This window comes from Chiloscyllium plagiosum, unplaced genomic scaffold, assembly GCF_037043375.1.
Source record: "Chiloscyllium plagiosum isolate Xiang-an unplaced genomic scaffold, Cpla_swu_hap1 HiC_scaffold_28, whole genome shotgun sequence".
NCBI lineage: Eukaryota > Metazoa > Chordata > Chondrichthyes > Orectolobiformes > Hemiscylliidae > Chiloscyllium > Chiloscyllium plagiosum.
The window spans coordinates 30,231,378-30,257,704 of NW_028270166.1; the positions used below are offsets into that span (position 1 = coordinate 30,231,378).

Below are 26,327 nucleotides of genomic sequence, written 5' to 3' on the forward strand. Positions count from 1 at the left end.
TTAAATCAGAATAGAAGGTCTCTGGTTAGAAGAACCTAGAGTTCAGTTCAGAAGGTAAAATAGCTTCTCCCAGCAGGAGAATCAAGTTAGGGATTCACTCATTCACCTCTACAGAAGTGATTTCTAGTCTATGCAACTTCCAAAACTGGAAGAGCTTGTGTAAAAGTCTTCGAGCTGTTTGAACTGAAAAGACTTATGCCAGTCAGAATTGTGAAACTTTCATGCCATCTAACTGGGAAAAGAACCACAAAATAAAAACTGGTCTCAGCCACCCAAGGGAAAAGGTCAGTTCAGTAAAGATTTAAGAGTTGTGATAGGAGTGAGATTTCTTTAGAATTGAGCATCTGTTGAGCATCTGTCACAGATAGTGTTAGGCACCAGGTTGAAGTTTGTTTTGATATTTGTGTTAAGATCTTTCTAACTTTCTAACATATAACTGTTTTTATTTCTTTCTTTTGAGTAACAAACTTATATTCTATAGTTAAAGAACATCTGTGCTCTCTTGCTCCAGTGACTATACACCAGGTTAACCAAAACCGAGAAAGTTAAATGTATGTACAGTATGTTTCTATCAAGTCAGGTTTCACTCAAGGTCTGATTTGTCCAGTGTAACCATCAGTTGGCATCAGATCCAGTTAAGGGCCTACTCCTAGTACAAAGTGAAGACTGCAGATGGTGGAGATCAGAGTCGAGAGTGTGGTGCTGGAAAAGCACAGCAGGTCAGATAGCATTTGAGAAGCAGGAGAATTGACATTTCGGACATAAGCCCTTCATTAGGGCTTATGTCTGAAACATTGATTCTCCTGCCCCTCGGATGCTGCCTGACCTGCTGTGCTTTTCCAGCACCATACTCTCGACCCAGGTCCTACCAATGCCAGTTCCTTGGGTTTCCTGAGGCAAGATGCCCCATATCGGGTGGGGGGAGGGGGGAGCATGTGTAAGTGGCAGTCCTATCTTATCTTAATTAACGGCAATATGAAGGCACTCTATCCATCATTCCATTCAATGACTGGCAGAAAAGGGATATATGGATCTACAATGACAAGTCAATACAGATGGGGAAAAACTACTGGCTCATTTTTACACATTCATATTAAACATCCTATATCCTCCAAACTCTATTCAATTGAGTTCTTAAATCATAAGAACTTAAGAAGTAGTAGCAGGAATAGGTCAACGAGCCCCTCAATCCTGTTGCAATTTCAGCAAGATCATGGGTGTTGTGATATTGGTCTTGATTCTATTTTCCTGCTTGTTCCTTAACTCCTGCATAGATCAAGAAACCGTCTATTTCTACCTTGAATGGTTTCAATGACTCAACTTCCCCTGCCTATCGAGGAGAATTCCAACAACTCATGACCCTTTGAGAGAAGAAATTTCTCATCATTCCTTCTTAAATGGTTGGTCCCTTGTCCTAAATCTGTACCTCCTAGTTCTAGATTCTCTCAGCACCAATCCTGTCAAAGCCCTGCAGAATGTTACGTGTTTTCATAAAACCATTTCTCATTCTTCTTATCTCCAATAGGTACAAGTACAAGCTGCTCTACCTCTCCGCATAAGTCAACCCACGTCTACTCCACGTTCACTTTATCCAAACCTTTTACTATTCTGTAAGTTTCAATCAGATCCCCTTCCCCCCATCTTTTAAACTCCATCGAGTACAGGGCCCAGAGTCCTTAACTGCTCCTCGTATGACAAACCCCTCATCCCTGGGATCATTTTTGTAAACCTCCTATGGTCTGTCCAATGCCAGCACATCCTTCCTTAGGTACAGACCCAAAATTGTTCACAATATTCTAAATGTGGTCTGACCAAAGCCTTCTACAGCCTCAGCAGTACATCTCTGCTTTTGTATTCTAGCCCTCTTGAAATGAATGCTAACATTACATTCCTGACTGCCAACTAAACCTACATGTTAACCTTAAAAGAATGCTGAACTAGGATTCCCAACTTTCTTTTTGTTCCAGATTTCCAAAGCTTTGCCCATTTAAGAAATAATCTATGCTTCTATTCTTCCTATCAAAGTTCATAACCTCACACTTTCCCACATTGTATTACATCTGCCACTTCTTTGACCCTGCTTCTTGCCTACGTCCTTCTGCAGACTCCCTGCATCCTCAACACTACTTCTCCCGCCACATCTTTATGTCATCTGTGAACTTAGCAACATTGCCTTCAGTTCCTTCACCAAGATCATTAATTTATAATGTGAATAGTTGTGATCCCAACATGAACCTCTGTGGAACTCCATGAGTTACCAGTTGCTATTCTGAAAAGACTCCTTTATTCCTGTTCTCTGCCATCTGTCAGTCAGCTAATCCTCTATCCATGCCAGTACCTTGCCCCTAACACCTTGGGCTCTTATCTTGTTTATCAGCCTCCTGTGTGGCACCTTGACAAGGGCCTAGAAATCCAAATAGTTCGTATCCACTGGCTCTCCTTTGCCTAACTTGCTCATTACACCCTTCTGAAACAGGGGTGTTACATTAGCCGTTTTCCAGTCCTCTGGGACCATCCCTGACTCCATTGATTCCTGAAAGATCACCACCAATACGTTTCCAATCTCCTCAGTTATCTTCTTCACAGCTCTGGGATGTAATCCATCTGATCCAGGTGATTTATTGAACTTCAGACCTTTCAGCTTCACCAGCACCTTCTTCCTAGTGACGGCCACTATACTGACTCGCTTGAAGTTCTGATATGCTGCTGATGTCTTCCACTCTGAAGACTGATGCAAAGAACTAGTTAAGTTCCTCCACCATTTCCTCCATTCCCCATTAATATCTCTTCAGCATCGTTTTCCAGTGGTGTAATGACCACTCTGGCTCTCTCTTACCTTTCAGATATCTAAAAAAAACTCTTGCATTCTTCTTTTATATTACTAGCTAGCTTACTCTTATGTTCCATCTTCTCCCCCATTTTTTGCCTTTTTAGTTATCCTTTGCTGGTTTTTAAATGTTTCCTAATCCTTTTAGAGGTTTATAATATCATGACGGGCATGGATAGGTAAATAGCCAAGGTTTTCTCCTTGAGGTAGGGTACTCCGGAACTAGAGGTTTAGGGTGAGAGGGGAAAGATTTAAAAGGGACCAAAGGGGTAACTTTTTCATACAGAGGGTGGTGCGTTTATGGAATGAGCTGGCAGAGGAAGTGGTAAAGGTGGGTACAATTACAACATTTAAAAGGCATGTGGATGGGTATATGAATAGGAAGGGTTTAGAGGGTTATGGGCCAAGTGCTGGCAAATGGGACTAGATTAATTTATGATTTCTGGTTAGCATGGACAAGTTGGACCGAAGGGTCTGTTTCTATGCTACACATCTCTATAACATTATGACTCTCGTTTCTTACTGAACTTCACCAAATTGTATCCTTTTGCTTTTGCTTTGATGCCGTCCCTGTCTTCCCCGGTTAGCTACGGTTGTCGTTATCCTCCCCTTAATATGTTTGTACTTCCTTGGGATGAATTTCTGCTGTACCTCCCGAATTATCCACAGAAACCCACGCCATTGCTGTTCCACTGTCTTCCCCGCTACGTTCCCTTTCCAATCAACTCTGGCCAGCTCTTACCTTATGTCTTTATAGTTACCTTTACTCAATTGTAATATTGTTACGTCTGATTCAAGTTTCTCCTTCTCAAATTACAGGGTGAATTCTATCATATTACCATCACTGGCCCCGAGGGGTTCCTTCAACTTACGCTCTCTAATCAAGTCTGCCTCATTACACATCACCAAATTCGGAATTGCCTGTTCTCTACCACAAACTACTTCAAAAACCCATCTCACAGGAATTGCATAAATTTATTTTCTTGAAACCTGCCACCAATCTGATTTTCCCAGTCCACCTGCATATTGAAGTCTCCTTATTTTCTTCTCCATATCCTGACTACTGCCAGGAGGCCTGTACACAACTCCCATCGGGGCCTTTTTTCGTCACAGTTCCTCAACTCTACCCCACCTTTTATACCACAACAAAGGATTTTTTTTAACCATCTCCTTTCCAGCATAGCATGTCTTTTTGTCTCTTAAGTCTTCCTTCATAACTCAGTTATCCACAATATGATCAATTTTGAGTCTTCTCCACATTACCTTCAAGCACAAGTGTCAATTCTGTATCACCATGATTAGAAAATTTCTCAAAGTGTGGTCTGACCAGAGAGCTATATAGTTCAATAACCACTTCCTCTTACTGTAGTCCATTATTTTGGCCATGTCTTGTGAGGAAGGAAGTCTATTAACAGTCCTGAAACTGAGTCAATTTAACCACCTTGTTAAACTCCACTCTTTCAACACTCGGAGATGCCGGTGTTGGACTGGGGTGTACAAAGTTAAAAATCACACAACACCAGGTTATAGTCCAACAGGTTTAACTGGGAGCACACTAGCTTTCGGAGCGATGCTCCTTCAATCACCTGATGAAGGAGCGTCGCTCCGAAAGCTAGTGGGCTTCCAATTAAACCTGTTGGACTATAACCTGGTGTTGTGTGATTTTTATCTTTCAACACTGCCCACTTTAATTCTTGTATGTGGTACATCTTTCCTGTATGCACCAATTGTATAATTTTTTCACTTAAATAATGTCTTGATGTTTTTACATCCAATGTTTCAAACAACGAGTACTTCAGTCAGAATTAAAAACACTATTAATGATGTAATTCATATCACTGCTCAACACCAAACAGTCATGGAGAGACCATCAACAAAATACTGTCAAAGTATTTTTACACAAGGTCAAAACTCTCTTTCCCAACGCACTGTGTGTTTATATCGCTAACCCAAACAGTTCAAGAAAACAGCAGCACAGCTCCACTTTCACAACAATAATTAGCAGCGGGCAATAAATAGAGGGAGGCATTGGCCTACTGGTATTATCATTAGGTTATTAATCCAGAAACTCAGGTAATGTTCTGGGGACCTGGGTTCAAAACCTGCCATGGCAAATGAATTTAATATTGAATTCAATTTTTTTAAAAATCTGGAATTAATAATCTACTAATGACTATGAAACCATTGTAGATTGTCGGAAAATCCCATCTGGTTCTCGAATCCGCCATCCTCACCTGGTCTGGCCTACATGTGACTCCAGACCTACAGCAAATTGGTTGACTCTCAGTTGCCCTCTGAAATAACCCAGAAAGCTATTCTGTTGTATCAATCGCTACAGTCTCAAAGAAATAAAACCAGATGGATCAACAGATCTCGACCTAGGCATCAAAAAGGACAACGGCAGAAACAGCTCTGTTGACCCTGCAAAGTCCTTCTTACTTACATCTTGGCGTTAGTGCCAAAATTGGGAGAGCTGTCTCACAGACTAGTCAAGCAACAGCCTGGCATAGTCATACTCACTGAATCATACCTTACAATGTCCCAGACACCACCATCACCATCCCTGGATATGTCCTGTCCCATTGGCAGGGCAGACCTGGCAGCACAGTGGTATACAGTCGGGAGGGAGGTGCCCTGGGAGTCCTCAACATTGACTCAAGACCCCGTGAAGTCTCATGGCTTCAAGTTAAACATGGGCAAGAAAACCTCCTGTTGATTACCACATACCATCCTCCCTCAGCTGATGAATCAATTCTCTTCCATGTTGAGCAACACTTGGAGAAGTACTGAGGGTGGCAAGGGCATAAAATATACTCTAGGTGGGGTTTTCAAATGTCTACCACCAAGAGCGGTTTGGCAGTAGCTGGTCAAGTCCTAAAGGACATGGCTGCTAGATTGGATCTGCAGCAGGGAGTGAAGACATTGAGAGGGGAAAAACATGCTTGAGGTTATCCTTACTAAGCTGTCCACTGCAGATGCATCTGACCATAACTGTATCAGTAAGAGTGACCATTGCACAGTCCCTGTGGAAGCAGAGTCCTGCTTTCTCAATGAAAATAACCTCCATCATATTGTGCGGCACTACCATTGTGCTAAATGGGACAGATCTTGTAACAGATCTAGCAACTCAAGACCGAGCATCCATGAGGTGCTGTGGGCCATCAACAGTAGCAGAATTGTACTCCAGCACAATCTGTAACCTCATGGCCCAGCATATCCCCCACCTCAGCAATCTTCAGGCATAAGTGCCAAGCGGATGATCCATCTCAGCCTCCTCCAGTGGTCCCCTAGCTTTACAGATACAACTCATCTGCCAATTCGATTCACTCCATGTGATATCAAGGAATGGTTAGAGGCACTGGATACTGCAAAGGCTGTGGACCCTGACAATATTCCGGCAATAGTGCTGAAGACTTGCGCTCCAGAACTTGCTGCACCCCTAGCCAAGTTGTTCCAGTACAGTTACAATACTGGCATCTACCTGACAATGTTGAAAATTGCCCAAGTATATCCTGTACATAAAAAGCAAGACAAATCCAACCAGGCCAATTACTGCCCCGTCACTTGATTCTCAATCATCAGTAAAATGGTGGAAGATGTCATCAACATTGCGATCAAACAGTACCTGCTCAGCCATAACCTGCTCGGTGACGCACAGTTTGGGTTCTGCCAGGGCCACTCAGCTCCTGACCTCATTATGGCCTTTGGTTCAAACATGGACAAAAGAGCTGAATTCCAGAGTGAGGTGAGAGTGACAGCCCTTGACATCAAGGCTGCATTCGACTGGGTGTGGCAGCAAGGAGTCCTAGTGGAATTGGAATCAGTAGCTTTCAGGGAGCGAACTCTCCACTGGTTCGAGCCATATCTGGCACATAGGCAGATGGTTGTTGGAAAATTGTTATTTCAGCTCCAGGACATCTCTGGAGGAGTTCCTAGTGTACTAGACCTAACCATCTTCAGATGTTTCATCAATGGCCTTCCCTCCATTGAAAGATCAGAAATGGAGACATTCGCTGATGATTGCCCAGTGCTGATTGCACAGTGTTTAGCACAATTCACAACTCCTCAGATACTGATGCAGTCCATGTTCAAATGCACAAGATCTGGGAAAATATCCAGGCTTTGGCTGACAAGAGGCAAGTAACATTCGCACCACACAAATAGCAGATAATGAACGTCTCCAATAAGAGACAATGTAAACATCACTCCTTGACATTCAATGTTGTTACCATCACTGAATCCCCCGCTATCAATGTTCTGGGGGTTACCCCTGCCCAGAAACTCAACTGGACTCACCACATAAACACATTGGCTACAACAGCAGATGAGAGGTTAGGAATACTGTGGCAAGTAACTCACCTCCTGACTCCCCAAAGGCTTGTCCACTATCTACAAGGCACAAGTTAAGAGTGTGATGGAATACTCCCCACTTGCCTGGATGAGAGCAGCTCCAACAACACTCAAGAAGCTGGACACCATTCGGGACAAAGCAGCCGACTAGATTGGCACCACATCCACAAGCATTCATTCCTTCCACCACCAACTCTCAGTAGCAGCACTGCGTACTATCTACAAGATGCACTGCAAAAATTCACCAAAGATCCTCAGGCAGCACCTTCCAAACCCAAGACCATTTCCATCTAGAAGGACAAGGGCAGCAGATACAAGGGAATGCCACCATCTTCAAGTTGTCCTCCAAGCCACTCACCATCCTGACTTGGAAATATATTACTCTTGCTGGGTCAAAATTCTGGAGTTCCCTTCCTAATGGTATTGTAGTTCAATCCCAAGCAGATGGATTCCAGTTCAAAAAGGCAGCTTATCACTGTCTTCTCAAGGGCAAATAGGGACAGGCAATAAATGCTGGCCAGCTAGCAATGCTCACATCCCACAAAAATGAAGTTAAAAAATGCTATTTTAGACAGCTGTGCACCCATCACATGAACGAATGAAAAAAAGTGTCAGGGACATTACCTAAATCAAGGACTTTGAAGCAGGAGTAGCCCATTGACCCTTCAAGGATTATTAAGGATATTGATACTGGAAAGTGTAAAATTGCAGGATCTTAATTTAAGCAAGCCACTGGCAGCAACGATCAAAACAGGTTGATGTTAACCACACACTGCCCTCATGCCTCCATTTGCAAGTACAATGTTCAAGATTGATCCTACAGTCAAAAACATCCCAACTGAGTCCTGTATCTCAGATTGTGAGTAGCAAGCTGTGGAATAGTATATGCACAATGTGACTGAACAGAATGCAGGAATTCTACACTCTAGACAAGAATAAAACGAAAATGTTCAAGAGGATATCCCAATGATTGGAATAATTTGGAAGATAAATGCTGAAAATGCCTCTCAGGGTTGTTCAAGAGGCATTATTAAAATTGAGAATCAACTGCTGGGGATCTCCAACCCCATCAGGGAAACATCACGTTTTAACCCAATAACCCTCCACCGTTCAAGGTTCACCTTCCAATACAAGCAAGAGCTCAGTGTTTTGGAGTAAGGAAGAAGAGCTGATTGGATGTCTTGACTGTTAAGTCTCTTGAGTAATGAGCAACAAACATTCAGGGTACGCAATGTCACTGATTTCTTCTATTGGGGTGACAAGTCTCAGAAGCAAGAATCTCTCCTTTTTGTTCAATCATCACCTCTGATAATCTTGTAGTTTTTGGCCACAGTAACTGCCAGGTACCCAACAGATACCCAACTGCCCCCATTAAACCCTTGATGCTCTCATTGGTAGACCCTCATGATTTTACTTTACAAGAGAACTGATATGCATTGTTCCCCACATTCTGTCACTCTGGTCTTCCCAATCACATTTTACAGGGATCACCAATCAGCAACTTACCTCTGGTTCCAACAATTGCTATCTCTTTTCTCAGGGATACTCCTGTTCTCCCAGGGAATTAGGAAATATTCCACTAAAAGATCCTGCCATAGAATCCTCACCAATGTATGCACTGTGGTTTTGAAACCAACAGAAAATTCAGAAAAGTAAAAAAATGGGAATGGGTTGACTGTGAACTCCAAACCAAGGAGTTCACAGGGCAAAACCTACTGTTGTCACTCGTGGTGAATTATTATGCAGGAATTGCATTCAGTCAGTGAGGTGCAAATGTAGACAAATCTGCCAGAACAAAGTTCAGAAAGGTCAACCTTTCCCCATCCCAAAACCAACTGAGTCCCCTGAGTGGCCAGTTAAAGAGAATGTAAGGGTTTCAGCCTGCCACTGCCTGCATGAACCCAGCTGTAATTGGGTCGGTTACCAAGCAGCTTGCCGAACAGGTCAACCTGGGTGGGCTACTTGTCTCTTTGGGACTGCACACGTTCTTTGATCAAAGACATTTTGCACCTGATCAAAGCACTGGAAGGAACGGGTGCTGATAAGTAACAACCCTACCCCTGCCTCCAATGTCCCACCATCTCCCCTGACCCCCACACTGTGAAACTCCTTCCTCACCCTGTGGCCTGGATCCTCCGAATAACAGGATGTATCCTTCCAGCAGCCTCCTCAGTGGCTCCACTGAGGTCAAGAGCTGATGACCTCTAATTGGCTGGCAGCTCTGTATAGACCAGACTTTTACCTTTGAGGTCTTGATTCTCGGGGTAAGACCTGACACTGATTGATATGCGATTTGTTGGGCTTCCTGAAAAGAGGCAGTTCAGACGCACAATGCCACAGTGCCTGTCTTACATAGTTCAGCAAGAAAACCTCTGAGTTTTACTTGCTCTGAATTACTTGTTACCTTTTCTCTAATTCTCTGTAGTAGCTTTTTAAAAGGAGCATATTTCTATTTCTGGTACAAAGCCTGATTGCAGTCAGAAATTTTGAATCAGTATTGTGATCACTTCATTGCAAAAGCAGGAAAATAAATGAAAAGTGCATCAATTAGAGATCCCACAGACTGAAAGCTATTTTCTCCAACAGTCAATACAGCAGTCAGCTCACAATGGTTTACAACTGCTCCATTCTCCGAGCTGATGTGCTGTCTCTGGTCGGCCCTGGCAGACTACACAGAGCTCTTCATTGGGGTCACTCTCTCGCGTCGCCTGCACATTGGGCTGGATGAAGGAGCCTATTGATTCTCTGCCACTTTGGGAACATTCACTGTTAAAAATCTGGCATCCATTCTAATTGTCCCATTGTTGCTGTCTTGTTAGTCTCTGATTAAAGTTCACATTGGCAAATTTTACATCTTGTAACAGCTGCAGTACGTCGCCCACAACATTCCCAACAGCAGAAACACAGCAGAAAACCACATCAGAAAACCAAATTTCTCAGGAAAGGATTCAAATGCAGAGTGAGGCCAACCACCATGGGTTCCATCATGCAAAAGGAATCCTTCAAATGAACCAAATGTGTAGGACTCCAGAGTGCCAGCACTGCCCCCTCATAACCTTTTAACACCTCTTTTACTCACAGACCTTTGGGAAGAGGATTCAGCCCAGTTAAACGGCTGATGCATCAGTCATTCTGCAGCAGGGGGATATCATTAGTCCCACTCTCTCAGGATACCTTGGATGAAACCAAGACATGGCATGAATACAGGATAAAGCCCTGCCATGGGACTCATCCATTAAAGAGGCACTAACCACAGGTAAAATGGTCGGCAAAGCATTTCTTTATTAATGACATGAGGCATTTATTATATTCAATTGCTTGTGTGGGACAAGATCATGTCACCATCTCTTCTCTCAACAATAAGTAAATTAACATAAACTCAACTGGTGTCAGAGGGTAATGACGTCTGGCTTAGTGTAAACCTGGCTCTGTTAAGTTATGTAACTCCGTAACTGGAATAGTTTTCTTCCTAAATTGCGCAGCGCTGACCAAAACAAAGTTTTATATGCAGGGACTGACAGAAGTCAACAAGAGCAGCCATGGTTTATGAAAATCAGTAGCTCCCCTAGACTAATCCCAGTTGTACAGGTCACTGTTTTTTATTCTGAAAGCCAAGATGGCTTAATAAAGTAAAATACTGGCAGAGATGCAAAGTTTATGAACATATTGTCCTGCCAAGAGGTCTGTAAGCCTGTAGCCAAAGGGTGCGGTGTCTGACAGCCTCTCTCTTGACAGAAGCAGGAAGGAGATCTGTTCTTTGCATGTACATTAATGCTGCCATGTTGTTGTGCATGTCTCAACTGAGCCCAGAAAGACTCACTGTTACCCCGGACATTACTGAAGCAGGAGGCCTGTGTGCATTCTATCAGTGTGTTGTGTGAGTGCACATCATGTAACAGGCCAGAGACCTGGACTTTCAGTTCCAGCAACAGCCAGTCTCAGCCTCTCCTGCAGCACTGAGTGAAGCTATAGGGGCAGCTTTTGGCGTGGAGACTGCCAATCACACCATCTCCCATTAATCTGCCATCCCTCTGCAAGCCCACTTTGTGGAATGGGCACAAGTCAGGCACATTATGCCATCCACACTCACCCCCCTCCTCCCAGTCCATGCCCAGCAGTTGGGCGACTCCTTGCCCCTTTAGTGGTACAGAAGGCAGACAAAGCACATGCTTTTGCCTTTTCCGGAGTTACAGGTTTTCTCAGGTGGCTAACCAATCACCAGAGGTTATAGCTTGTAGGACAACACTCTGCATCAAGCATGGTTAACCTGGAGATTCCCATGTCTACTGCCCAAGTTGCATAGCCATCAAATCCTGGAGTAGAACTCCATCCTGGAATTCCTGGCTCAGAGGCAGAGATGCTGCTCACGAGACCTCCCAGTGCGAGTTGACTGGGAGGAAAAGAAATAGATGGAAACAACAGGACAAAGCAAACTCTCAGCAATTCATTCAACATTAAATCTTACATCTGGCTGTACTGGAAAATGTCAGATACTTCTTCATCTGTTCACTGTGAGCGAGGCTGGAGTGGGTGAAAGTGCATTGCTGTGATATCAACCACTCCTTTGTATCCTCAGGCAGGACTCCCTTGTCTTTCTATTGGCATTTGAATGAACATTTCTTCATTCCCTGCAGACTGGAGGAGACATTGCCATATCTTGTAATTCTTAAAGTGGCACTACACTCTCTTTAAGGGGATACTGTGCTCACTTAAGGGGGCACTACACTCATTTAAAGTGGCACTGTGCTTCCCGTATGATAATGTGTTTAACAAACAAAATAATTCATTACAGCTGAAATTTAAGTTACACCCAAACAGTTTAAAAAGAAAATTTGATGATGTTCTATGAAACTTACATTTATATAGTACCTTTCACAGAAAATGCCCCCAAGAGAAAAACAGATGTAATGCCTCAACCAGCAGACCATGTGGACAAACGGCAAGTGGGAAATCCTGGCAAGTTCTGGAGAGTGAAATAGCAGTAAAGTCACAGAGCTGGTATTCCAGAGGACTTAATTAATGTTCTGCATGAAGTCACCCCATGGCAGCTGGTGGGACTTAGACTCACATCATAACATTTGGAACTGGAAGATAGTCTTAGAAATGGTGACCGTGAAACTATCACTGACTGTCATAACAAGCCATCTGGTTCACTACTGCCCATTAACGAAGGAGATCTGCCTTCTTACTTGTGATTTCATATTCACAGCAATGTGGTAAACTCTTCACTGCTCTCTGAAATAGCCTAGTAAACTAATGAAGGATGGTCCTCATCCTTGCCAGCAATGCCCACATCCTAGAGAACATAGCTGAAGGGCCCATCATCATCTGTTGGCTGATGGCTGTGGAGCCAGATAGACTGCTGGATCATCAGGTGGAAACGTTTGAAGGAGAAGGGGGTGGGCGAGACAATGAAAGGAATCTATGCATAATGGGGATCTAACAGATATCAGACAGGACAGCACTGGGTGTCTCTGGGCACTGGAGTCCTGGCTAAAATGGGACTTTCAGAAAGGAGGAAACTGCTAAAGAATGTTTGGAAATCAAACAGAAATGCTGCTGGTTTTAGCAGAAGAAGCGAGAATAATACTGGGGCTATGAGCAACATGGTTACAATAGACGTAAGTGTTCTCAGAGAAGTCTGGATGACAGCAAAGATTAAAAGTGACGTTAATGTTGTCAAAGTCCTTCCAGACCATAGGGCTGTTCTTTCATTAGAGAGAGACAAGTGGTGCTGGTTTAGTCTGAGGGTCACCATGCCTCAGGCAAGAGGAGAAATGAAGAAGGAGAATCCTTCATTGATAGCAAAGATATAGGATTTCAGAACACTCTAAATAGACGAGAGAAGCTGGTATTGTGCTCCTTGCAGTGGAGAAGGGCAATTTAATACAGATATTCAAACTTGTGGGTTGCTTTGATTTTTTTCAACTGGTTTACTTTGTCTCCACTAGCAAGTGGATCAGACTGAGGCTAGGACTGAGTGTCACAGCCAGGGTTTACACAGTGAGTCTTAATGTCTGGAATGCACAGCTTAAAAGGATGGTGAACCAGTTCATAAAGAAGGATTACACCCGAAACATCGACTTCTCCACCTCCTGATGCTGTCTGGCTTGCTGTGTTGTCCCAGGAGAAAGTGAGGACTGCAGATGCAGGAGATCAGAGTGGAGAGTGTGGTGCTGGAAAAGCACAGCAGGTCAGACAGCATCCGAGGAGCAGGAGAATCGATGTTTCGGGCAGAAGCCCTTCTTCCAGCTTCCTGCCTGTCTATTTTGGATTCCAGCATCTGCATTTTTTTTGTCTCAAACCAGTTTCATTAGCATACAGAAAGGAATTTGGATAAGGGAGCAAATTGCAGGACTATGGGAAAAATGCACAGGAGGCATATTGTTGGGATTCATTAGCCAACTCTTTCACAGAGTCAAGATGTATTGGCACAATAGACCGTACGGCTTCCTGCTGCCCCATTTCATTCTATGGTGCTTATCTCTGGCTTGGTTTAGACTGAGAGGTCAAATGCTAAATGTAGAACTTAAAATATCTAAACAAATCTTTATGAATATTTCAACCAATTCCATTTAAGCCCAAAATAAAAAAAAAGAACAGCAGATGCTGGAAATCAGAAACAAGAACAGAAATGGCTGGAAGATAACAGCAGGTCTGACAGCATCTGTGGAGAGAAATCAGAGTTAATGTTTCGGGTCCATTGACCGTTCTTCAGAACTGATGGTGACTAGGGAAAAGTTGGTTTTTATGCAGATTATAGGAACTAAGGAGTAAATGATAGGTAAGGATAGAGCCCAGAGAGAGAGAAGAACAGTTGGACGGATAAAGGAGCGGATAATGGTCAGTTTAGGAGAATGACTAATGGGGGACAATGAGTGACTAACAATGGGTTGTGTGTAATAGCTGACTATGTGACAACAAGGCCTGCTGTATGGGGGTTGGGGTAAGGACATGGGAGAAAGTGCCTCAAGACCCAAAATTACTGGACTCGAGAGTCCAGAAGGCTGTAGAGTTCCCAAATGGAAACTGAGGTGCTGTTCTTCCAGCTTGCACTGAGCTTTGGTGGAGCACTACAGCAAGCCTGAGACCGAGGTGTTGGCCAGGGAACAAGGTGGGGTGTTGGAGGCAATTAGAAGCTCAGGGTCTGTTTTTTTGCAGACAGAATGTAGATGTTCTGCAAAGCAGTCACCCAGTCTCCGCTTCGTTTCCCCAGAGCAGAGGAGACCACATTGTGAGCAGTGAATGTTGCCAACTAGATTGTGAGAAGTGCAGGTAAATCGCAGCTGCACCTGGAATGTCTTTGGGGCCTTGGAAACTAAAGAGGGAGGAAATAAACGGGTGGGTGTTACACCTTCTGCAGTTGCAGGGAAAGGTGGGGTGCAGCTGTGGGGAGAGGGTTGGGAGTGAAAGAAGAGTGAACCAGGCTGTCCCAGATGGAACGGTCCCTGAGGAAGGCTGACAAGGGAGGGGAAGGGAGTATGTGCCTGGTGGTGGCATCCCACTGGAGGTGACGGGAATGGCGCTAATGATCCTATGGATGCTGGATGCTGGTGGGATGTTAGGTAAGGACAAGGGGACCCTATCGCTGTTGTGGGAGGGAAGAGAATGGGTGAGGGCCAAAGACCAGGAGATAGGTTGGACCCAGCTGAGGGCCCTGTCAACTACGGTGCTGGGGAATCCTTACTTGGGAAGAAATGGGCATCTCGGAGGCCCCCTTGTTAACGTTGGCATTTTCAGAACAGATGCAATGGAGATGGAGCTGCTGGGAGAACAGAATACAGTCTTTACAGGAAACAGGGTTTGAGGACGTATAGTCAAGGTAAATGTGGGAGTCAGTTGGTTTGCAGTGGGTATTGGTGGCTAGTCCATCCTCAGAGATGGAAACAGAGATGTGAAGGAAGGGAGGGAAGGAGTCAGAGATGGACCAGGTGAGGGTGACAGCGGGGTAGAAACTGGAAACAAAATCCACTTTGAACAACTTCTCTTTTAACTCCTCTCACTTTCTTCAGGTCAGAGGGGTGGCCATGGGCACCCACATGGATCCCAGTTATGTCTGTCCCTTTGTGGGATATGTGGGACTTTCCTTGTTCCAAACCTACTCTGGCCTTCACCCACAACTCTTTCGCTGATATATCGATGGCATCATTGGTGCTGCTTCCCTCTCTCCTCTGGCATTGGAAACGTTTATCAGAAAAAAAAACCTTCTGATTTCTCTCCACAGATACTGCCAGGCCGAATGAGATTTTCCAGCAATTTCTGTTTTTGTTCCATTTAAACCCAGACTGAGAAGTCAATTTAGCCACATTATTGGGCAAATTGGTGACTTCAACTCTTTTGTATAATGCAGATACAGAGGCCAGAAGTTACCTCTGACCCTGAATGGGGAGTGAAAGATCGATGCTGCACAGTAGGGGAACAGAAACTGTTCATCTGGAGTATCGCTCAAAAAGCGATTCACCACAGGAGAAATTTGCCCTTTGGTGGGCTCCCACTGCACATTGTCTCTGCACCACACTCCCCCCCCCCCCCCCCCAATCCCCCCCCAAACCGCCCATCCCCCACTTCCAGTTCTCTGTAGTTTTTAATAAATTGCTCTATTCATTCCACAAAAGCCTGCTGAGTGCTCCTGCATAATGCACTGGCCAGCCCCAAAGTTGAATGTGTGGCCTCATTGCCCTTCCCTCCAAACTCTCTACTCACTGCTTTTTGTTACTCACAGACCTCAGTGCAAAGGTGAGAGCTCACCATCTGCTATTTCTTCTTGTCCCATGCTTGTCCTCTGTCCTGCCACATACAATATCAGTGACACTATACCCAAGTCAAACCAGTCAGGGACACCAGATAAAGTACTGACTCAATGAGGGCACCTGTTACGTTAACTGGTTCCAAACTTGAAGATTGCAGCAGGAGAGAAAGCAGATAGGCATAATGTTACAGCTCAGGAAACACATTAAACTGCACCTAAAGGTGTGAAGAATCATGATTTCAACTCACCTGATAAAGGAGCAGCGCTCCAAAAGCTAGGGCTTCCAAATAAACCTGTTGGACTAAAACCTGGTGCTATGTAATTTGTAATTTTGTACACCCCAGTCCAACACCGGCTCCTCCAAATCATGATTTCAACTCATTGAGGGATGATGAAGGACAATTGTGTTGGGTGTGGTCAGTGCATGAGGAATCCTACATGTTAATAAATGCGAATTATTCATTGAGCCAAAGTAAAGCCAATGTCACTGTAACAATTGAGGCTTAATTTGCAATTCCTATATACAGAGAACAGAGCTTACTCCTTTTCCTGTAATGTGCAATATAGTACACACATACTATATTGTATAAGGTATTGTAAAATGAATCCTGACATGTTTCTTGTAATTGGGAGCCTGGCGTGTTTTTAATGAGGTTTTACAAATCCTTATCCAAACTGGGGGCAAATCAAGGATAAAGTTTGTGAACCCTTATAAGAAACATTCCAGAGACCCCATTTACAATATCTAGACCAGAAACACACTACAATCTACAATATCTAGACCAGAAACACACAAGGAATAACACAACAATTTCCTCTAACAGTCACACCAGAACTTCACTTTTATTTTGTATTTTGGTATTTTATCATGACCAGAGTTTTTCCCATCTGACGTTTCTAACAGTTTAATTAGGAATTTTACGCTTTATAGTGAACCGAACCGCATACATTCGACCTTTCCATCTCTCGTCTCCCTGCCTGGGTCTCAGGATAAGTTCACCCTGATTCCTCTGGAGCCAGGCTCCCAACCGTGTGCATTGACCCTTCGCCCCCTCTGATCACTGACGGGTCTTTGAAGGATATATTCCATACCTCAGAAGGCAGGTCCCTGTGACCCAGGAACAGCTCCACCAGAGCCCTTTCCCCAGGCTTGCATATACTGAGAGAGATCGGTCAGTTCAAATCCCGGAGCTGCTCTTCGTATTGAAAGGACAGCCAGTGTTCAGTTTACTTTGAATCATGTCCTGTTGTAAACTTGCCGCTGCATTCGGTCTGACTGTCGGAAGAAAACTGGCAGTTTCGGCGTAGAGCTCCCAGAGAGGGAGGGAGAGTACAGGGAACGCCCAGATGTGGGTGTTTGCTGATCCCTGCAGGAAGAGAGTGAGATTTTATTGCACTGACTTAACTCATCTTCATTATTAGCAAATGTTATTTCAGAACTCCCTCACATTTTAAATTCAGCCTCAGCTGGAATACTGGGTCCAGTTCTGAAGAAAGTACTTCAGTTAGGCATTAGAAACGATTCACCAGAATGGTTCCCAGGGATGAGGAATTTCAGATATGAAGAGAGACTGAAGAGGTTGGGTCTGTTTTTCTTGGAGGAGTGAGATCTGATAGAGCTGTTCAAAACCATGAGATGTAATCTTGACAGGGTAAGTGGGGAGAAACTGTTTCTACTCAGGAAAGGACAGAATGTGAGAGGGCACAGATTTAAAGTAAATGACATAAAGAAAAACCATTTCAGGAAAAGCTTTATCACAGAGTGGGTGGGTTAGGGATATAAAGCCAGCATGCATGGAGGTAGGTCCAGTAGAAACATTCAAAATGGGATTTTATTCGAAAAGGTGAAATGTGCAGGATTAAGGGGGGAAAGCAGGAGGGTGGCACTGGGTGAAATGCCCATTTGGAGTGTTGGGCTGCTCCATCTGCGATTCTGAGTTTAATCCATTCATTGCAATGACCCATTGGCAGACACAGCCACCATCAGGAATTAGTGATGGATTCAGTTAAGGAAACCACAGCAGCAGGTTGAAATTACATTCAATTAATACATTTGGAATTGAAAGCTAATGGTTACCATGACAATGACCATTAATTGTTATTCAAAATGCATTTAGATCATTAATGTCTTTTAAGGAAGGAACTCTGCCATCATTGCCCGATCTGGTCTACATGTAACTCCAGACCCATGGCATTGGACAAGCAAACCAATGTTCATGGACAGTCAAGGATGGACAATAAATGCTGGCCTTGCTAGTGACACCCACTTCCCATTAAAGGATAAAGAAATCAAGGCTCAAGTGGAGCATAAGCACCAGCAACATCTGTTTGGGCCCAATGGCCTGTCTCTGTGGTTTTACACCCAATGTAAACCTCTATCTAGTTACCCCATCAGGGTGTCAATCTGTGAGTCAGCAGTATCATCTTGGACTATTAGTTAGCTCCACCATCATTTTTATAAAGCCTGCTGATTGGGTAATTTGGGCTGTTTGAAGGTGTGTTGGTTAACCATGGGTTAGCCAATGTTGAGGAGATAACTGATCTAGTTGCTTTGCTGACTGGTAATAATTGCCAGATGAGAGTGTACACCATCTCAACAAAGAGATGGGGTCAGGTTTAACTTAAGTCCATCTGAGCTCAAAAACTTCCAATCATCACCCCCCCCCCCGCCGTATGAAGTTAATATGCACGATTGCAGTAGGTACTGGTGAAGATGGCAACATGGTTGTGGTGATGAAGTTTGAAAGTTTGTTTTAACTCACTGATTATCAATGTATGTTCTGTGACGGTAGAGACAGTGGGCTGAGGATTCCTTTGAGTGGCCCTTGGATTGCCCTGAAATGCATGTCACTGAACTGCAACACTGTGACCAAGGCTATAGGAAAGAAGAGGTCAGAACCCTTCTCCTCACCACTCACATGAGATCATTGTTTTAATAAAGCTAATGTTATTACTAGACTCGTCAGATTATATTTTGCTTTATGGTTTAGTTTTAGTGAGGTGGTCTGTCACTGAATCAGAAGCACATGTTGCTGCACATTTGGTTTTAACAATAAAACAGAAGTTCAGTACACAAAACACATGAAGATAAAATAGAATGAACCAATTTACCTATAACACAGAGTAAAGATTTTAAAATACATGGTAAAATACAATCCCATTTATCTCAAAAGCACCCTATTACAGTACTCACACCTGAAAGAATTCCCTTCTTTATCATATCTATTGGGTTTAATTCAACTGTGGTTTCAATTCCCAGTCTTGAGAATCAAGTAGCTCCTCCCAGTGCTTTCGTACAATTGAGCTCAGACTTTCTTAGCTTACCACAACCCCTTCAGGGTTTCAACCAAACACTTGCAGCATGGAAGTTTTAAACTAAATTCATTACACTATTATAACTTATTTCTTAACAGGTCTAAACTATTTCCCTTCTTCAAGGGCAACGATCTTAAATGTCCACCTTCAGCCAAGACTTCTGCAAACTGAACTAAAACCAAAAACCTTCTTTGAGCAATGAATGTTTCTCCTAAGCAAAAAGAAACCAGGAACCTTCTGCCTGAAAACGAATGCACCACAGTTTACTCTGCATGCAAAACTCACCCAATGAAGAAAGAATTAATTTCCAGGAGTCTTTTTCTCTTTTAAAATAAATAACCATGGCTGTCAAAATATTTACAAGCCAATAATTAAACCACTCCCCCCACACTCACGCACACAAACAGATGAAATTCCACATACCACTAGCTCAAAATCCAAACTTTAAAATAAATGTTATTTATCAGATTACAACACGATCTTGACCAGATGGGCCAATGGGCTGTGAAGAGGCAGATGGAGTTTGATTCAGATAAATGCAAGGTGCTCTGACCAATAAAGGAAAGCATACCAAATGCATTCTTCACTATCCTATCTACCTGTGAGTCCACTTTCAAGGAGCTATGAACCTGCACTCCAAGGTCTCTTTCTTCAGCAACACTCCCTAGGACCTTACCATTAAGTGTATAAGTCCTGCTAAGATTTGCTTTCCCAAAATGCAGCACCTCGCATTTATCTGAATTAAACTCCATCTGCCACTTTTCAGCCCATTGGCCCATCTTGTCCAGCTCCTGTTGTAATCTGAGGTAACCCTCTTGGCTGTCCACTACACCTCCAATTTTGGTGTCATCTGCAAACTTACTAACTGTACCTCTTATGCTCGCATCCAAATCATTTATGTAAATGATAAAAAGTAGAGGGCCCAGTACCGATCCTTGTGGTACTCCACTGGTCACAAGCCTCCAGTCTGAAAAACAACCCTCCATCACCATCCTCTGTCTTCTACCTTTAAGCCAGTTCTGTATCCAAATGGCTAGTTCTCCCTGTATTCCGTGTGATTAACCTTGCTAATCAGTCTCCCATGGGGAACCTTGTCGAACACCTTACTGAAGTCCATATGGATCACATCTACTGTTCTGCCCTCATCAATCTTCTTTGTTATTTCTTCAAAAACCTCAATCAAGTTTGTGAGACATGATTTCCCACGCACAAAGCCATGTTGACTATCCCTAATCAGTCCTTGCCTTTCCAAATACATGTACATCCTATCCCTCAGGATTCCCTCTAACAACTTGCCCACCACCAATGTCAGGCTCACCGGTCTATAGTTCCCTGGCTTGTCTTTATCGCCCTTCTTAAACAGTGGCACCACGTTTGCCAACCTCCAGTCTTCCGGCACCTCACTTGTGACTATCGATGATACAAATATCTCAACAAGAGGCCCAGCAATCACTCCTCTAGCTTCCCACAGAGTTCTCAGGTACACCTGATCAGGTCCTGGGGATTTATCCACCTTTAACCGTTTCAAGACATCCAGCACTTCCTCCTCTGTAATCTGGACATTTTGCAAGATGTCACCATCTATTTCCCTGCATTCTATATCTTCTATATCCTTTTCCACAGTAAATACTGATGCAAAATATTCATTTAGTAACTCCCCCATTTTCTGTGGCTCCACACAAAGGCCGCCTTGCTGATCTTTGAGGGGCCCTATTCTCTCCCTAGTTACCCTTTTATCCTTAATATATTTGTAAAAACCCTTTGGATTCTCCTTAATTCTATTTGCCAAAGCTATCTCTTTGTCCCCGTTTTGCCCTCCTGATTTCCCTCTTAAGTATACTCCTACTTTCTTTAAACTCTTCTAAGGATTCACTCGATCTATCCTGTCTACACCTGACATATGCTTCCTTCTTTTTCTTAATCAAACCCTCAATTTCTTTGGGTGGTCATGTTGCGGCTGTACAGCACATTGGTTAGGCCACTGTTGGAATATTGCGTGCAATTCTGGTCTCCTTCCCATTGGAAAGATGTTGTGAAACTTGAAAGGGTTCAGAAAAGATTTATAAGGATGTTGCCAGGGTTGGAGGATTTGAGCTATTGGGAGAGGCTGAACAGGCTGGGGCTGTTTTGGGTCGGGAGTCCAGAACTCAGGGGCATAGGTTTAGGGTGAGAGGGGAAAGATATAAAAGGGACCTAAGGGGCAACTTTTTCACACAGAGGGTGATGTGTATATGGAATGAGCTGCCAGAGGAAGTGGTGGAGGCTGGTACAATTGCAACATTTAAGCGCCATTTGGATGGGTATATGAATAGGAAGGATTTGGAGGGATATGGGCCGGGTGCTGGCAGGTGGGACGAGATTGGGTTGGGATATCTGGTCGGCATGGACGGGTTGGACTGAAGGGTTTGTTTCCATGCTGTACATCTCTATGACTCTATGACTTTATGTAATACAAAGACCTTACATCACAGTCATACAACCAGACTAACTCCTCAGTGAATGGACTGAGTCATCTTATGTATGAGAAAGAGCGTAGTAGTTTTATAGGTACAATTTATGTTACTTTGCAACCTTCAATCATGGACTGGATTTTCAACATTTACAGGGCTGTGAGCGATGAGGAGTCAGCTGCATATAGACCCTGAAATGAGACTGAAGCCCTCCAGCTTGCTACCAAATATGTCCACATGGGGTCTCATCAACCACAACATTACACTTCCTGTTAATTTTGTCAAGTTTTCTTTGCAGTGGCAGTGGGGCAGGACCAGTTGATGGTCTGGAATGTCCTTAACTCCACACATTGATCCATAAATGCAACCATTTGAGGATAACTGATTTAACTGTATGGGAATGTAATTGGCACAATGGATATTTTAGATAGTTTAGAATAACTACCATTAACACACACTGAGCACTTCCACATTATTTGGATGCACAGTAGTGCCCAGGCAACAAATAACAAACAATCGAAAAATGACTGAGCAGGTAACCTGTATCCTCAGCACAGAGAAGTGCGTGATCAGAGCGAGAAATTATTAGCAACTAATGAATCAATGGCTGTAATGGATAGGATGCTTATTTATCTGCTTTCACTGGTTTCTCATGTTGGGTTCCTCATCTTTCTTGGTTTTGGATTTTGAGCTGATAATTACTGGAAAGAAACCTGAAAATAGAAATCAGAAAATGCTGAAGACACACAACAGTTTAGACAGTGCTGGAAGGAAGTGAGATAGTTTTAGACATTTGAATTATGTAACTCTTCATCAGACTGCCGATCAAAGGGGGCTGGGGAGGGTGGGTTGAGTTCTAATGAAAGTACTGCCCCCAAAGCACCATGGTTTGATTGCTCTATTTACTGCTCAGAGCTGACCAGCTCTGTATATCTAACACTCACCGCTATTTATTTTTCTGCAGATCAAATGTAGGCATTTTAAAATTAATCCTATTGTTTCATCTGTTGCTCTGCCTCTTAGTTGGGCAATGATCTCTCTGAATGTTGCTGTAATTAATTGCCGTTAGCAGAAAAGTAAACCTCAAAAGATCATCACTCCCTGATACATTGACCATTGGATCCCACTACAACATTATCAACCTCCATCATCTTGCATTGACATTGATCCATCATAATCTTGCATTTCTATTCCATTAAAAAAAAACCTACACTGTCCCCATTTGTATTGTTTTTAAACAGTTTCAATACCGTACCTCCTAACACAAGGGACAGCAAGGTACAGAGAATGAAGAATGGGACTCTTGTGGGTGAGACACTAGGCAAACTAGGGAAGGCGATGGCCTAGTGACCTATCACTAGGCTACTAATCCAGAACTCAGGTGACATTCTGGGGACCACGGTTCAAATCCTACCCCAGAAAACGGTGGAATTTGAATTCAATAATAATCTGGAATTAAAAATCTACTAATGACCATGAAACCACTGTCAGGAAATCTGCCATCCTGACCTAGTTTGGCTGACATGTAACTTCAGACTCACAACAACGTGTGGTTGACTTTCAATTGCTCTCTGAAATGGCCTAGCAAGTCACTCAAGGATTTTAACTACAGTGTTAGCTTGGAGTAGTTGGGCCTGTTCTGGAGCAAAGGAGATTGAGAGGAGATTTGATAGAGGTATGCAAGATTACAACATGTTTCGATAAGACAGATAAAGTCAAGCTGCTCCCACTAGCTAATGGGAAGGACTAGGGGACACAGATTGAAAGTTTTTGACAGCATGAGATTAGAGTTTTGTTTTTGCACAGTGAGTGACAATATCCCAGAATCTTGCTGCCCATGATAATAGTGAAAGTGAAGGTGACAAATGATTACAAAAGGAAATTGGGTAGGCAGTTGATGGAAATAAATTTACAGTGGCAGCTTGGACACTGTTAGGATATGGGACTGATGGTTCGACAGAGAGCCAGAATGGAGTGAAAGGGCTGAAAGGCCTACTCCTGTGTTGTTATAACTTTAGTACTCATCCGATTCTTTAAGCAAATAGTTACAAAAACAAGTTGGCTGCTATGACTGAAAATGCAGGGTTTATTTCCGCAGTGGACGATCTCCAAAGATTCTAAACTCCGCCACCCACATGCCAATTTACAACTTTACATAGCCAGGAGTTTAAATTCTGAAGTAGACAGTAGCACCATAAACAATCTCCAGACACCTTTAGCTAAACAGCCTTCTCCGTTCCATTTGTAAAATCGGAGTCGCCCATGTTATTTAAATGTATGTCATCAGAGCCTCCAGCCACCACTCACTTACACCCAATCACAAACAAGGCCCTTTCCAACTAATTTCTTCCAAACCTGACATTTAAAACATGGTTTTAAAAGTCCGCACTAAAAGTCCATCTAATTATCACTTTGAGCATCTTTCCTCCTAATTCTCAGCCTTTCACCTGGGTTTTCTCAATAATAGACATTTTCTTAAGGATTATTGAAATGAATCCAACAGAAATTGCTGGAAATATTCAGAAGAAGTGATGAAAGGTCACCCCATGCTGAATTTCTAACCTGGCTCCTCTCCCTCTCTCAGCAGGTGCTCACTGATCCATTTCCAGCATTTCCTACTCTCACTGGTCCACTGGTTCTGAATGTTTTAAGTTGTAAACAGGGTCATTGTCAGCAAGATTTCCCTCTTTAAGTTTTTTTTCCTTTGCACAATGGATAACTCATTGCCAATTGATTGGATTTATGATGACCTGCAGACAGGGTCCTGGCATCACATGGAATCTCTTTATTATTACAGCTTGCTTAGAATGACTCACAGTCAGGGAGGCGATGAATTCAGAACTAGATGTGACCTATGACCCTTGACCTCGGAGGAATAGAGTCAGGCTGTTGCCTGCCACTTATGACCGTCTGAGATATTTGGTTGTTTTCTCTTTATGTTTTAACTAACCCCTCAATTTTTATCACTGTAAAATTCTGAATATCTACAAATTCCCAATATGTTTACACTCCCACAATTCTGGGCTCTTTTGCATTTGCCCTTTGTCATCGCTCCATTCGAGCCTATAGCTGCCGAGAGACCATAAGACAAAGGAGCACAGGGAGGCCATTTGGCCCATATTCAGTGAGATCATGGTTGATCTGGTAATCCTCAACTCTACTTTCCTCCACTCGATTTTCCCCCATAATCCTTGGTACCTTTAGTAAAATTATATATCTGTCTTAAAACTAAATGTAATTAACAACCCAGCAGCCTTGATATCCCTCTATGATAAAGAATTTCACAGATTCACTACTGTCTGAAAGTTGGAATTCCCTCACAAATCTTCTCTATCTCTTTCTCCTCTGTAAAATACACCTCTTTGACCAGGTCTTTGCCCACTTGTTGTAATACTGCCTCATGTGACTCAGTGTCAAATTTTGTATGACCATACTCCCATGAAGCACCTTGGGACAATTGCTATGTTGCTATATAAATGCAAATTGATTTTTTTTTGATATGGCAATGAATAATGATCCTTTGACATTGTTATAGAGTCAAAGAGCTGTACAATATGGAGACAGACCCTTCAATACAACTCGTCCATGCTGTCCAGATATCCTAAATTAATCTAATCCCATTTGCCATCATTTAGCCCATAACCCTCTAACCCCTTCCTATTCATATGCCCATCCAGATTCCTTTTAAATGTTGTAATTGTACCAGCCTCAACCACTTCCTCTGGCAGCTCATTCCATACACACACCTCCTTCTGCGTGAAAAGGTTGCCCTTTAGATCCCTTTTAAATCTTTACCCTCTCATCCTAAACCTATGTCCTCCAGTTCTGGACTCCCCACCCCAGGGAAAAGACCTTGTCTATTCACCCTGTCCATGCCCCTCATGATTTTAATCAATCCTCAGCCTCTGATGCTCCAGCGCAAACAGCCCCAGCCTGTTCAGCATCTCCCTCTTGTCCAAACCCTCCAACCCTGGCAACATCGTTGTAAATCTTTTCTGAACCATTTCAAGTTTCACAACATCTTTCCTATAGGAGGGAAAACAGAATTGAACACAGTAGGCCTAACTTGCTCCTTCCCTTGAAAGCCTACTACATTCTTTTCACCTAATCTCTATGCAACCTAATATCATTCATCTTACTGTGAACACAAGGACCTGAAATTATCTAGTCAGGCCAGCCAGTGCTGTGGAGAGCTGCCATCCTGATATTTTCCCATCAATGGCACCAATTTTAATATCTCCTGATGAAGGAGTGACGCTCCGAAAGCTAGTGTGCTCCAATTAAACCTGTTGGACTATAACCTGGTGTGTGATTTTTAACCAATTTCAAAGCTCTTGGTGATTGATCATTCTTCGCTGTTCTCACAGGAAATAGGAATCATTTGGGAACCAGATTCCAAATAAACCTGCTGGAACTTGCTGCTAAACTACCGTTGAAACTGAATGCTTGCAGTGGGCAGAACAATGATGGTTAATAATTGGAGCATCTGAAAGTTTTCCCTTCTCTCACTAAGAACTGCAGGGGAGAAAGGGGTCAAAATACGAGCACCTCAGGTCTTAATTTAGTCAGTTACCATGTCACAATTTCAAAGTCTTAAAGTTTCTGCAAATTAGCCCCAACTAAACACAACCTTAAA

General features: G+C 43.2%; 1 protein-coding gene across 3 annotated transcripts in view; it reads right to left on the reverse strand.

Moving 5' to 3' along the window:
• The window catches only part of kank3 (KN motif and ankyrin repeat domains 3), a 58,702-nt gene extending 41,475 nt beyond the window's left edge, over positions 1-17,227 (reverse strand). The window contains exons 1-2 of one of the 3 annotated variants that reach the window (XM_087976086.1): positions 17,019-17,227; positions 12,034-12,140 (exon numbers count right to left, since the gene is read on the reverse strand). The gene's annotated coding sequence lies outside the window, so the exon portion shown is untranslated. The remainder of the gene's footprint in view (positions 1-12,033; positions 12,141-17,018) is intronic. The other 2 variants (XM_043721064.2, XM_087976087.1) reach the window with 2 other exon arrangements.
• Between the last annotated feature and the right edge of the window lie 9,100 nt (positions 17,228-26,327).